Below are 15,419 nucleotides of genomic sequence, written 5' to 3'. Positions count from 1 at the left end.
CCTCTCTTAATCAGTTCTGGCTTGGAATCTAATTTGTCTGCAAATAAAATAGCTGCTCCTGCTTTTTTCTGGGTTCTTGTTGCATGGAATGTTGTTCTCCATCCTTTGACTTTCAGTCCATGAATGCCTTTTGATTTAAATGTGTTTCTTGTGTCCAACATACTATATCTTGTTTTTTGATCCATTCTGTGAAACTATTTCTTTTGATTGGTGAATTGAGACCATTTACGCTGATAGTCAAAACTGATATGTATTGTCTTATCCTTGTCATACTGTTTTCTTGTGGTTTGTTCCCATTTTTCCCTTCTGCTTAATTGCTTGCCGTTATGGTTGATGCATCGTGTCAACTTGAGAAGTTTAGAAATTAAAGAGACTCAGCAGCAAGCTAGGGTTCTTATTTTATAAATATCTGTACAAGAGGAGGACAAGAAGATTTTGTGAATGCTACACCCATCATAGAGGGGGGTGGTCTGTGTAAAATATAAAGGAGGAAAAGAGGCTTATTCCTCATCTTTTGCTCTGCTTGCTTTTTCTGACTGTTGCCTTGAAGTATTGCCATGCCACCCTGCCTTGGAACCAATTAATTATGAACCAAAACTTCCAAAAAACAATGAGTTAAATAAACTTTTCCCTCCTCAATTTTGGTTGTCACATGTTTTGTCCCAGCACTGAGAGAAAAGTAACCAAGACAGAATTTGGTACCAGAGAAGTAGGATCATTTCTGTGAATGTATCTGACCATGTGGCTCAAGAGTCTTTGGAGATGGCCTGTTGGAAGAACTGGGAAAGGATCAGAGATGTCACCTGAAAAAGTAGAGCTGGAATGCCTTTAGCTATTCTATATGGGAGATTCTAGTCAGAGCAAAGAAAACCAGAAAACCAGTAATGATCAGGCTCAAGAGGTTTCTGCTGGGAAGGACTGCACCTGTTGTTGAATTCCAAGATGATGTGTGCTATGGATTGGCAGAAGGTTTATCTGAGTTTTGCTCATGTCCAGAGACTTTGCTGAGATTGAAATTAAGTGTGGTAGACTATTAATCTGGTAGAAGAAATTTCCAGGGAGTCAAATGTTGAGGCAGTGGCATGGCTACGTTGGGGGTTTTTAGCCAGATCTCTGTTGAGAATCAAGAGCAAGAGCCCAGCAGGATGAGTTAAAACATTGGAGTTTGGCCATAAAGAAAACTCCAATAAAGGTTTGGACTGCAAAGATAGAGCTAAAGAAATCCCAATTGTTGAAAAGGAATAGGAGAATAAAAACAATGGCTTAAAGGCATCACAAAAAGTAGCAAGTCTCAAACCTTTGCACCCTTAAAGCTGTAAAAGTAAAAGACTTTGTGACAAAACCTGAAGAATTCTATGTTTCTAGGATGGCAGTGACCACACCATGTTCCAGATCCATATGGTACTGTTTTTAGGTGCTACAGAATGCAAGAGTTCTGAAGTTTAAAAGACTTCCACCCCAATTTCAGAAGGCCTGGGAGGTCATGCAATGTGCCCATGAGAAGCCAGTATGTGAACCTGTGAGTGTGGAGCTGGAGGTGCAGTAGAGACATCAGAAGTTTGGAAGACCCAGGAATATGGATCATGTAAGGAAAGCTTCAAAAAAAGAGCAAAACAGGCCTAAGAGAGAAGCTGTGGGAACTACAACCACCAGAAGCACCACAGTGGCGGGTTCATGCAAGCCTTTTAGAACTCACAGTTTGCTACAGATTACTTCAGATGTTGAACATACAACTACAGGACTTAATGTTTTCCCTGCTGGATTTTGGACTTGCATTGGTCCCAATGCTTTGAAACCCCCTATTTGTAACTTTTGGAATGAAAATGTTTATATTATACCATTGAATGTTGGAAGTGTTTAACTTGGTTTTTCACTTGTACAAGAGATTGAAGCTAAGAAATTGCCTTACATCTCAGAGGAGACTTGAGACTTGAACTTTGAAGCAATGGTGAAACTGGTAGGACTTTTAACTCTTACAGATAGACTATATACCTTTTGTATAAAGGGATATGCATGAGTCATTGGGGGGGCAATGACAAAATGCTGGCTTCTAACGGGTAACATAATATTGATAGACTTAATGTTTGTTCTTAAGGATTGTTAAACCTGTGTTATAATAGTCAAGCTGTGAAATGATAAAAATAGGCATGCCTTTGTGTCTGGAGAGCTGTTTCTTAAAAAAAAGGTATGTTTGCCAAGTTGACAAGGGGTGGATTGTTATGGTTGATATATTGTGTCAATTTGAGAAGTTTAGAAGTTTAACTAAGAGATTCAGCAGGGAGCCAGAGTTCTTACTGTGTAAATATCCTTGTTCTGTGCAAGAGGAGGGCAAAGAGATTTTGTGAGTGCTACACCCATTGTGGAGGGAGGGTGGTCTGTATACAATATAAAGGAGGAAAAGAGGCTTGATCTCCACCTCCACCCCCCTCCCTTTTTGCTCTGGCTGCTTTTTCTGGCTGCTGCCTTGAAGTGTTGCCATGCCACCCTGCCTTGGAGCCAACTGATTATGGACTGAAAGCTCCACAAACAAGTGAGCGAAATAAACCTTTCCTTCCTTCATTTTGGGTGTCAGATATTTTGTCCTAGCAATGAGAGAAAAGTAACAAAGACACTTGCCTTGCCTAGTGAATTCATTCCAATCTCATCACCAAAAGAGGGGAAAAGAAAAGATTAGCAGAAAATAGAACAAATGATGGCAGAGAAAATGGTCCACTTATTGAAATTATAATTAGTCTTTTCAGAGAACTCAAATTTCAATCATATGTCTTCTAGGTGTAACTGGTTTTTGACTTTTGATTCTGTCCTAAGATCTTCACTTTTTAAGTTATTAGAGATGATAAGTTGCTGCTGCCTATGTGGCCTAGTACCCAGTTCTCTGGTGTTGGAGCATACTTTGGTACTGTTTATGACTCCCAGATAATCTTGATAATGGTATACTGGGAAGAACAACTGATTGCAACAGCTACGCTACCTTGGCTAAAGAAGTACAATCAATAATAACAATAGCATCAAGTATAGTCTAGAAAATGACAAACTATAATAGTTGTGAACTTGCTACCACGAACTATGGGTACAAGATTTATAGTTATACAATAAAACCTAAAACAAACAAGAAAGTTGTACATAGTAATGATCCCCTCACTAGAGTGATTTTACCCTCATGAAAGAAAATTTAAAAGACTTAAGCCAAAAACAGAGAAATAATAGAAGCAAAAGAGATTACAAGCGAGGATGAAGGACACAGGATGGTTACTCTAGGTCTGGAAACCTGGTGAGAAGACAGGAAGTCAAGAAAGAAGGAAAAGACAAAGACAAGAACTCAGTATAATCCCTCCCCCAAACCTCCCAAAACTAAACACACTGTTCACGCTCATGAAATAAAAATGATCAAGAGGGAAAAAAGACAAAAACTAAAAACCAAGGCAGAGAGAAAGCCAGAGTGATTTCAAGCCTGAGGTTATCTTCTGGAGTCCACAATTTTATGGCAGTGTCCAATTCAGGCATGTCTTTGGTGTCTCTGGTAAACAAAGGAGGCAGACAGATCCCCTGATCCATCCTGGATGACTTCAGCAAGTCTGCAATTAGATTAGGGCAGGATGCAGAATTATCTCAGCAAGCCTGCCATAGGGATAGGGCTGGGTAAAGACTCTGTTGCTTTCAACTTCACAGAAGTTCAGGCTGATATTGGCTTCTGACTGTGGAGTTCCAGCCTGAGTTGTGCAGCCTACAATACTCTGGGTGTCTCTTGTTGGCTTGACTTTCGCTCTCAGACCCTGTGTGTCTTCCATGGTTGTGCTCACCCAGTTTCTGGGAGACCGAAGAGCAAGCCAACCCCATATTTCTCTGAGTTCTGGGTTCAACTATCTCTTCCCTGATATGGCTGGCACCTGCTCAAATTCCCCCTCCAGGGGACACTGGGACTAGAGTTACTCACCAGACATCGCAGTTCACAGTTCACAGTTCACTGATACTTTTCTCCATGGTGACCTCTGAGATCACCCGCCTTTACTGTATCTATAGATATGAGCGTGAACCACATCACTTTCTTACATCGTGAATCGAGTCAGGGAGAAAGTGTAATTTGCCATCTCCTGTTCCTGCCTTGAGTCTGTCTCTTCACTTTCCCCATGAGCCCTGATTCTCCTTTCAGATCCTTCCTGAGTACTAGAAACCCACCTCCCTCCTTCTCTTCTTCCACAAATTACTATATTCCAATGTTTAGATTCGAATCTCAGAGAGTCCAACACGCTCCTGCTTACAGCTCTGCCATCTTCCCAGAGGTCTACTTGCATTTTTAGAATATAGTGAAAAAGACAAAGCATTGTCTTTCAAAACTGCAAAATTACCTCTTAAATCTCTCTCTGCTCTTGATTTTACACAACACAGTTGTCTCAATGCTTCGCACTTTCTAAACTCCTTGAGAGATTTTTCCCCAACCCAACCTAAGTACTGCGGTTGTTTTTATTTGCCTTACTACCACTTTCCTTCTGAAATTACATCACAGAGGCTCAGAAGAATCAGTGTGTTAGGGGCTGGGAAGAAATGAGAGCAACAGGAGAACCTCTTGAGCAAGAAAGGGAGAGAAATGACTGGAATTATTCATAAGTGAGCCATTTGTCTCTAATAGCAAATTTGACCACAGTGAATAAAGTTTTAGAAAAGGGTTACATGAAACCAATTAGCACATACTAAGAAAAGTTCTAAAAAAGGAAAAGGGTTACATTAGAAAAGAAGAAAAAGATGAGGTAAGAGAAAGTTGGCATATGTAAGTCTGTTTTTGTACAATAAACTGTGCCCCACTTTAGTCTGCACACTTGATTATTGACAAACTATAGGCCAAGATGTCCATTACATTCTCCTAGTTATTTGAGCAGGCTGTGATTTTACTTTTCTTGAATCTTAAGAAATTGAGGAAATACGAAGAACAGTTTTAAGTGAAATAAAAACTAAATAATAGTTACTATTTACTGAATGTTTATTAAAGGTCAACCATTTTGTTGAACACTTAGAAAAAGCCAATCATTTTGTAAGCAGCCTCTTGTTTAATTGTCACAGATATTTTTGAGATGTACTTTTTCAAGTTAGTAGAGCCATAGTTTGAACCCTGCCATTTTTAGGGTGGTGCCAACAATTGTAAAAGACAACGTGCTATAACATTTTCCTTCTATGTTAGTCTTAGGAATAATGAAAGAGAGAGTAAAAGACTTTATATAACATATTAAATTAAAATCATTGTTACCTCATGATACTGTCCTCTGAATTATTAGCATTCATAAAAATGACACTAAAAGTCTCAGGAATGTAAAAATTGGATAATCTTGGAAAAAAGCCTTACTAGTGGCTAACAGAATTAACAAACCATAATCATATCTATGGGACAAAATGGCTTTAAATATTATTTTTCTCAAATAAACAAGCATTTTGAACACCAAATGTGCCCTGCATTTTGGAAGTAATATAAGATTTGTAAAACATATATCCTGAGCATTAAGTGATCCCTGGGATAGTGCATAGAAAATAAAGAATACATTCTATGACTCACAGGCAGATCACTTGGTATTTCTTTCCATGTTGTCCTTCCTGAATTTAAGATCTAGTTGGAGAAATAAGACTAACACATCTGAGATGCACATAAACCAGTTGCCTTTGTTACTTTTTTCTCATTGCTGGGATAAAATACCCAACACCCAAAGTTAAACAGGAAATGTTTATTTAGCTCACAGTTTGTGGAAGTTTCAGTTCATATTCAGCTGGCTCCAAGGCAGGTTGGCATGAGAAGAGCAACAGTTCAAAGCAGCAAAAGACAGCAAAAGGGACAAGAGAAAAAGCGGAGAAGAGCAGGCTCTTTTTCTTCCTTGTAGTGTAAGCAGGCTATACCTACCTCTACCCCCCCCCCCACCCTATCCCCTGTTCCCTGGGAAAGGTATAGCACTCACATCATTCCTGTGCCCTCCTCTTGCACAGGTTGAGGATGCTTACAAAGTGAGCACCCTGGCCCCCTGCTAACACTTAGTTAATCTTATAAATATCTCAGCTTGACACAGTGAATCAGCCATTGCAACATCCAACAGCCACTGGACATGTCCTCTACACCCTAGGATGCAGAACTGCTGAATTACTTAGTTAAGCTTCTAAACTTCTCAAGTTGACATATTATTTATACCAACCATTACACCAATGAAATGTAGTTATATAGGTGATTTTTGCTAGATTTTCAGTAGAAGTAATTATTTAGGTAAGCTATCCCAAGAGAAATTAGACCTGCATTGAGATTTTGCTGCTTGCTAAGATTTGCTTCAATGAGGATAGATAAGTTGGGACCTTATTGAAGAAAGATAAATAATTAGAATGTATACTAGGTTGGAAACATTAAATATATTCATATATATTTAGACTTCTCTAAAGCTGAACAGAAATCATATAATTCTAGAAAATAATATTATTTTAAGTTTTTTGGGTTTGTGTGTTTTTCTGATACTGGGAATTCAACTTAAGGACTTGGTTTTTGTTAAGCTGGTTAGTGCTATTATTTTATTATGAGTTAGTGCTATTTTATTTTATTTTATGACAGAGTCTCGCCAAGTTTCCCAGGCTGATTTTGAACTTGCTAAAGATTCTAAATCTTTTGACTAAATTGGATTACACAGTATGATTATGATGGATGCTTTTGTGGCACTTTGTTCCAAGTGAATTAGTCATTGTGAGAAGAAACATCTGAGCCCAGAAGCTTTTGAAATGAAATAAAGGTACCTATCAGATGTCTAGTTTCACTTCAAAAAAAGCTTAGTCTGACTAAGAGGAAGTATTTTAGATATCGTTCTTAGGATAATAGCCCTAGTTTTAGGGCTCTTCTGAGTTATTCGGGGAATGACTTCTACAATATGAATATCATCATTAGGACTCTTAATGAAATACTTTATTAATATATCTTCACAATTGTAAACCATTGTTTTACTACTTTTCTTGTTTCTAAGATGAAATACCTGACACCTAAAGTTAAAGGAGGAAAGATTTGTTTACTTCATAGTTTGTAAAGATTTCAGTCCATAATCAATGGGCTGTAGGAGGAGTAGCATGGCAGGTAAGCATCACAGAGGAGAAAGAGTTCATGGCATACAGAAAGTAGCAAAGCAAGGAAGGACAACCACTGCTCTTTCTATGCCTTACATCTTGTCTAGGCCACTTATGGTAAGTAGTACCCACATCCTTATCCTAGTGCCCTTGATCCTAACATTGCACCACATCAATTCCAGCAGGACACACTTTAGATCCAGCCGCCCCTGCAAAAGCCCCATCTATGATCGTATGAGGCTTTGGGAAGGCATTTAAACACAAGCCATGAAAACCATTTTCCTTATTGTGAACATGGTAAGTTAATCATTGCATGTAGCTTTTACTACTCATTATATTACACCGAAAGTCACATACACCTTAGAATGTACAATTTTAACGGTGATGAATGCAACATTATTATACAGGACAACAGTTGTTTTATACTATACTCTCACTTTTTTTTGTTGTTGTTGTTGGTACACTCTTGGCATATCTTGTGGACTTTAAAGGGAATAATTTTATAAAATGAAAGCCTAAATCTTGAGAGTGACTTTATTTTAGAGGAGAAAATTGGATCTAGCTGAATTTGAGATGTACTGGCATTAGTATTACAGAAGCATATTGTGAAAAGACAAGAGAGTCACATCTCAAAAATTTATTGCTATTCTGTACTATGTGAATTTGAAATGTTCTGCACAGTGCTTAGTAGGTTCTAGAGGATGGAAAGGCTAAATATTATAACACATTAATAATATTAGATCATATGAATTTATCTTTGATACAGTAAACATGAGATAAAATACATAATCTTATCAGACTTAATTAAATTATATGCCAAAAATGCAAATATGTTTCAATTTTTCTAAATTGACCAAGTGCCTTTTAATGTCCAAAACATTTCACAATTAACTTCATTATTGATATATTGGATACTGTTTCTAGTTGGCATCAAATGAGGTAAATGTTCTGTAAATTGTAATATATCATGAAATACAAGGCTTTTACAATAATAGCTGTATTTGACCTGTGTATTTTTAAAAGAAGCTTGTGACATGTGCTCAGTATTTTTCATTATAAATTGCCATTTGATTATTTTGCTAATTAATTATTCCAAATTATTATCTTTGTCATGGTCCTATAACTTTTGAAATGAAAATTTAAAATGAAATAAAATAGGCCTAAGATTACAATAAGTTTTTCTCTAAACATTTTTAAAAGAAAAATAGAAGTTAATGTTTGTAATAAAACTAAAGTACAGATTTAAAGTATTTAAAGATGTTATCTTAATTTAATTAATGTCATATTCTGGATCTCTGCAAATACTATATGTAACATAATTTAAGGAAATTGTTGGCATCTGTGCCTTAATGTCACCCCTTACCAGGTCCAACTAATAGAATCACTGCTAGTCTCAAGACTGAAAAATGTCACTAGTGGGCCAGGTCATGATTATATGCAACGATAATAAAATTAACAGTTGATATTTCAATGGATAAAAGCATACTATTCTTCCTCAGAATACTTCTAAGCACAACTGAGTTTAACATTATATTTCCAAATGTGCTTCTGGTTTTCCAGATACTTCTTCAAACCTGTAGATAAACTTATTCACTTTCTTTTGTTTCACTTATGCCCATGGGTTTCTTTCCCACTCTGGTCTGTTTTTTTTGGAAGGGTGTGCTGACCTTTATGACCCACTTCTGAGCACTCTGACCTTAGTGATCTGATCTTTCCCTGAACAGACTTTTGACCTTTGCATCCTAATCTTTTAGGGTAGGTCTCTGGTTACTTCACATTTGAATTCTGATATCTGGAAATTTACAACTCTCAGGGGGAAGGTCACTAGGGCCTCCAGGTTGGACAGTATTTTTGTTCAATTAAAAACACTCCAGCTGCATCATATTCTATTAGGAAGAACAGCTATGTTAGAGGGAATGCAATGTTCGCCTTCACCATTCTCTATTTACAGGAACTTTTATCCTCAAAAATCAAGGACTAAGTTAAAGGGGTAAGCAAACCCAGCAGGAAATCCCCTTTGATGTGCAGGAGCTCAGATATGCAAACGTCTTGATCAGCAAAAGCTTGAAAAGTGCTTACTCTCCTCTCCTTTGGGACTGGGCATTAACTTACTTCTGGGCATTCTCAAGTAAAGCTGTTTTTCTGGTTGCTTCAACTTCAGAATCATTGAGTGGCTTTTCGTCTGCAAGTGTTAGTAACAGAGCTTCCCAAAATGGCCAAAATGAGCTCAATAGCATGTAGATATTAATATTTGGAAGAGGCATGCTTATAGCTACCCACATGGAGTTCCTGGTATACTGTAGTCCTTAGTACGTGTTCTCCCTGCCTTTAAATCACTTTCTACATTAAAAGATTATAACTGCAGTGAAACATCTTCCATATTTAGTTCTATCCCTTAATAGCTTTCACAGGAGTTCATGTTCCATCTTGAGAATGCTGCCTGCTGTTCAGTATCTCTCAATCCCTCTCAGCATCATCACGTTCCCATCTATCTACCCCTCTGCCATTATTTCTATTTGCATTACAACTTTATATTTTAAAATCTATTTTCCCCAGAATTTCTGCTGCCATTTACTTATTTTTGAACCCTACTTTTTCTATTCATTATATCAATATAGGTGTGTGAAACCTTTCCTTTTATACATAAATTATTCTTTAATAATAATGACAGTATTGATACCATTTTCCAGGAGTTATTGATTTCTTTCACATATCTCTTTTTATCAGAGCAATGATATCTCTACTGATTTTGATACTGAATTTGCCTCCCTCCATACAGAATGATCCATCCTGAGGCCATGGATTCCTGGTGTTCTTATCAGTGCAGTAATGGCACCATCAAGAAGTTGGATCCCTTATTCTGAAGCATGAGCGGGCCCCTGAAGACAAAGAGGTCTAACTCAAGAAGAAGTCAGTGGCTATTGATCAAGAGGTTTGATGCTTATAGAAACTGTACAGAAGTCATGACAAGGTTTGAAAATGCAGAGAGGCCCAATTGTGGTGTAAAAACAGAGAAGTGAAAAGATGAAACAGACATATATCATAAAAATTAGAATAGGGAAAGCATGAAAACCAGCAATTTCACTTTGGTGGGGAGTTTTTATTACTATTAAAATAAAATCACTTCTATGGATCACACCAGTGTGAATAGAAAAGCTTCAAGAGGCAGGTGATCTAAGTTTAAATGCACTATTATGAGAGGAAACTCAGGAAAATTTCAAGGAGCTTGGTTTGCAATTCTGTGAAAGGAGGCATAATTACATCTGTAATAGAGACATCAACCTTTCTTACTAGGAAATGATGAGTGGTTTTAAGATGCTTATAACCATGTAGTTTGGGGCTTGGGGTGTTTTAATTGTAAGAAGAAATGCTTTACTGCTTTCTGCTCTGTAGTGAATTATGGAAAAAGCTGGATAAAATGAACTTATATTCTAGAACATATGCTGGTCACCCACCACATGGGACACAGGTGTCTGGAACTCTAGGTCCTAGAAGGCTTGAGCGTAGAAAATGTGTTTATGGTTGCCTCTTAACTTTCTGAATAGTTCTGTTTAGTGATCTCAACTTAATAGTTCAGAAAAAGAAGGAATCATACTAAATCCAACTCTGTCTACTATATGACTGAAAATAGTTGTATAGAATTTCTTTAATAATGAAAATTACATACAAAGGTTTAAAATTCAATAAATGATGGAAAGAAAAAATTTAAAAGAGTCATTATATTATTTTAGAATTGTGTGGCAGGATGCTTCGGTATAAATACTTATATGGCTCACGACAGGGTGACCATGAGAAACTGATCAAACTCTTTTCTGTTTATTCATCTATTAGAGCAGGAAAAGGTATGATCTACCTCATGACATTGTGAGGATTAAACATGTTATTATGTGTAAAGTATTTGTTGACACAGGAAGTCCTCGCCAAATGTTAACAAATATTTCTTTTGAGTTTTAGCCTATAAAGCTCTCTTAGGATTGTAAAGATTAATAAAACACATGTCATTTGAATATATAATTACTTCCAAAATGATTAATATATTCAGTTGTTTAATAAATGCTTTGGTCTTTGAATGTAAATGTCTCTAAAAATTCCTATGTTGAGACTTATTCTTCATTACAAGTGTAAGGAGGACTTTAGTTGATAGTTAGATCTTCAGAGTGGAATCTTGATTAATGCGATTGGTAACCTCATATGAAATCCCTAAGGGAGCTTGTTTGCCTTTTCTATGTGACACATAAAAGGCACCACTCATAAAGCACAGAGTGAACTCTTGGCAGATACACAGCTGCTGGCACCTTGATCTTGGACTTCTCTGGTTCCAGAACTGTGAGCAATACATTTCTGTTGTTTATATGTTACCTGGTCAAATATAGAAACATAAAGCTGAATGCTATTCATATTTTACATGCACATGCTGAAATATTTGCTAACCTATCATCTCCCCTGTCAACCATAGGGCCTCTGTACAAAGGCAGAAAAGCTGGAGATGCCCAGTAACTTCACTTGTAATTTACACCCTTGGTTACTCTCATGCACACTAACGCTCATAAATAAATGCCATAGGGTTTTAAGTGAGGCTTAACTAATGCTGAGTAACCAAAATTTTATTATGCTCTGCTGTATAATATCTATCTATTTGGCACTTACACATATAAAGTCCAATTTCTAATTCTTTACGTTACATTAATTTTTAAAAATAAATTGTACTCTTTCAGTAGTACATGGAATGAGAGAGACAAAACAAACAATGAGAAATGTTTACAGGGTGAGTTCTTCCTTCACCAATGTGATTGAGTTTTGTTTAATAACGTTGATGCAATGGAATATTCATTTCCCCGTCACAGGCCAAAATAAAATATTTCTTGTATCCCATAGGGGAGAATTCCTGTGCTGAGTTTAATTTTTATGACTGCATGATTTTGTGGTTAGGTCAGCTCCTCTTGAAACACTCCCAAGATGAATATTTGCCTTCAAGGTTTTCCTCTGACATGTTGTCCAGTTTGAACCTCTGCACTCTAAAACAAGATCTTTGCCACAAAAGGGTTCAACTTCAGAAAAATCTGCCTTTTATGCATCTCATGAATATGAGACTGCTTCAAGCTTTCCTTTCTGACCTCTGCCCTATTTACTGCAGTTCAATTGTCTCACACATTTATTTAAGCTAATGATAGAAGCATTAAGCAAAAGTTGAAAAAAAGGACAAATGGATTCATCATGAAAATGCACTATGCCATAAAAAAGTCTACACACTAAGATGCTATTCATAGAGGGTAATAAATTTATGAATCCCATTGCCTCAAGATATTATATAGGCTATTATACATAACTAGGCTCAAGAAGTACAACAGTAAGCTAGTAAATAAGATTGGGATGGAAGTGGCAGGCTTATCGCTTACCTTTGGGGACTTTGTGGAGGTGAGTAGCACATTGCATCACTCAGAGAGGTGCTCAGCTGGGGCATATTAGCTTCTTGTGGCTGCTATAACAAATCACCACATATTTGGTTAAAGGAAATTATTTTCAGTTTTGGAGGAAAGAAGTCTGAAATCACACTGTTGAGAGTATACATGCTCTCTGGAGCGCTAGGGAAAAATTCACACAGCTTCTGATGCCTGCCTGGTTATGTCGATCTCTACCTCTGCATTCATGTTGTCTTTTCTCTTCTGTATTATAACAAATGATTGTACTTAGGGCGTGCTCTTAAGATCCCTCCCTACTGTAATCACATTTCGTGCCATATTAAGTAGTATCTTCCTTTCCATATAATGCCATTTTCACAGGTTCTAGGAATTAAGATCTTGTATATATCATTTTGATGCCATGCGTCAACTCCCAGAGAGGGATTTTCATTATAGGGTTGCTTTGTGTCCATTTTCTTTATAGTCAGAGGATGATACTACCCTCATCTAGGCCTTCATTCCTTTCATAGCCCTCTAAACTTGAGCTTTCTCTTGCCTCCCTCTCCATTCCATACATTAGTAATGAGCACTAGCTCTGCTGGATGATAAGAGAAACAAATATATTTGAGAACCACTGGCTGTAGGATAACACTAACACTTAACAGAACTTCTCAGAGGCTTACCATGCCAACTGTCTTTCAGATGCTCCCAGAAGACTTTTTCCAGATTCTTTTAACCATGAGCTCCCTAGATAGTATTTTATAGTAGGTATTTCGGGAAACCAGGCTCTAAGACAAATGTCTATAACATCAAGCACCATTTTATTTTTCCTCAAAAAAACAAATATGAGCCTATGTCTCTCCTCATTGCCTTTGCAGGTTATGATTTCCTCATAATTATTTGAATTAATATGAGGAACCTCGTTGCTTTTCAATTTAATGAGTTCTCTTTGGATTTGAGTAGAGTTTCTTACTTTTGGGTTTGTGTGAGAGTCAATAGCTTTCCCTAGAGCCATCTAGCTACTATAATCTAAACATACACATTGTCCAAGAAAAGCTGTATTAGGCTTCTGCAATTGTGCTGGCTCACTCTGGGTAGAGAGCCAAAGCTTCCTGTAAAAAACTTGTGTGTTCTCAGCTTGACACTTCCAAGTCAGGCTGCCAAGTTTATATCTTTTAGAGACTGAGCAGATCGAAAAAAGAATGCTATACCAACTCCCTTACATCTTTTATTTCTTTCTTTTGGAGTCAGGTAAGGAAAGAAGAGTATTATTTTATCATAACAGGTTGTTATATTTTTAAACTTGAATTCTCTTTCATTATAACAGGCTCTTTATAATCTTTTTATGTTTTCTTCATCTGGCTATTCAGTATGTATCTAATGAAACTTTCTAGTGTGCCAACTCCTGTGGTTGGTTTTGGAGGAGAAAAAGTTCTTAAATCTGGATGAGATTCTGTTTATTTTTAAGAACATTCTCTCTTTAGGACAGCATGAAAAATGTGTACATTATGAAGCACTTGAACAGCACTGTGAGGAATACATTTTAGTAATGAAGTATAGTAAAAGATAAACTATGCTAGGGAAAATTTGCAAAAACAATATTTAAATTGAATCTTGGAAAATGAATAGACGTTCATTAACTAAGGAAGTATAATCCATGATGGGAAAATAGCACACACAGAACACAGGCTAGCACAGTGTGTCTGAGGAGTGGTGAGAAGTTCATAGTTATTACACGGAGGTAAGAATGAACTGAAAAGAGAGGGTGAAAAATTTAAACTAATCTCTAATTCAGAGGGTTCTGCTGAGATGCTTAGGCACTGTATCGCAGAAATCCAGTCTTTGGAGAGCTTTACATAAAGAGTTGACGTTACATTTATTTTGAAAGATAACTACAGAAGACAAGACATGTGAAGATATGTTTTAAAGATTACTACTAAAGAAATTTAATATTAGTTTGTTTTAAAAGTTTGAGAACCTAATCCTAAACAGTGAAATCTGAGTCAAAACTAACAAGATTAAATAACTGAGTGACAATATTGCTGACTCTAACGTTTTGTTTGGCTTCACCCCCTAGAGATTGGGGGTGAATGTAGTAAACAGTGTGGCAAGAAAAGAAATTGCCTGAGAGTGGTTTGTGGATGAGCCTCGGTAGAGAACTACTTACTGCTTTGTGAGTAGGAACATAATGTAAGGTATTCATTGGTGGCCGACTACAGCATCTTAGCCGGTTTCCTGATGCTGTAACTAAGTATCACAGACTAATTTTTAAAAATAGGCTGTTATTTAACTCAACATTCTTGCACCTGAGAAATGCAAGAGCATGCTATCAGCATCAGGTAAGGACCTTCTTTTTGCCTGACATAAGGTAATGCCTGACAATAATTACATGATGCAAAGTAAACAACCACAGAGAATTTTTTTTTAAATAACAAAGCTATTGTTGTGATAAAGAACCTACAGCTATGATAGCAACATCATCCATTCATGAGAACAAAGGAATATGTTTCTAATGCACGAAGTTTGGGAGGAGACATTTAAGCCATAGCCAATAGACTTTTAGTCAACCTCCATTCCACTCCCCTGTAGTACATCTTGATATTTTATAGTGCACCACTATGTGATACTGCTAAAATCTACCTTTCCTCGACCCATTTGTCCCTACCCATCAATGTGTGCTCTTGACTGCTGAAAGCTAGAAGTAGACATCCTAGGTAGGGTCCGTGCTCTTCTGCCTTCCACAGTTTCCACTGGCAAATATGCCTTTGCGGGTACTTGTATCTTCCATGAAAGTTAGAGTAGCATTTCCTATGTTCAGTTTTAGTGTTGAAAGCGGATGGGGTTATTCATTTTGTGGGTAGAAGTTGTGGGAGGATTCAGATAATAGTTCTGGAGCTGGCAACCTGCTGCTTCTAACCCTGTAATCATGGTGGAGGCAGTGTTTCTCAC

The sequence above is a fragment of the Cavia porcellus genome, unplaced genomic scaffold (genome assembly GCF_034190915.1).
Source record: "Cavia porcellus strain 051 isolate PalLab524CR breed Dunkin Hartley unplaced genomic scaffold, mCavPor4.1 scaffold_15, whole genome shotgun sequence".
Lineage (NCBI taxonomy): Eukaryota > Metazoa > Chordata > Mammalia > Rodentia > Caviidae > Cavia > Cavia porcellus.
Note: the sequence above shows the minus strand (reverse complement) of the source record.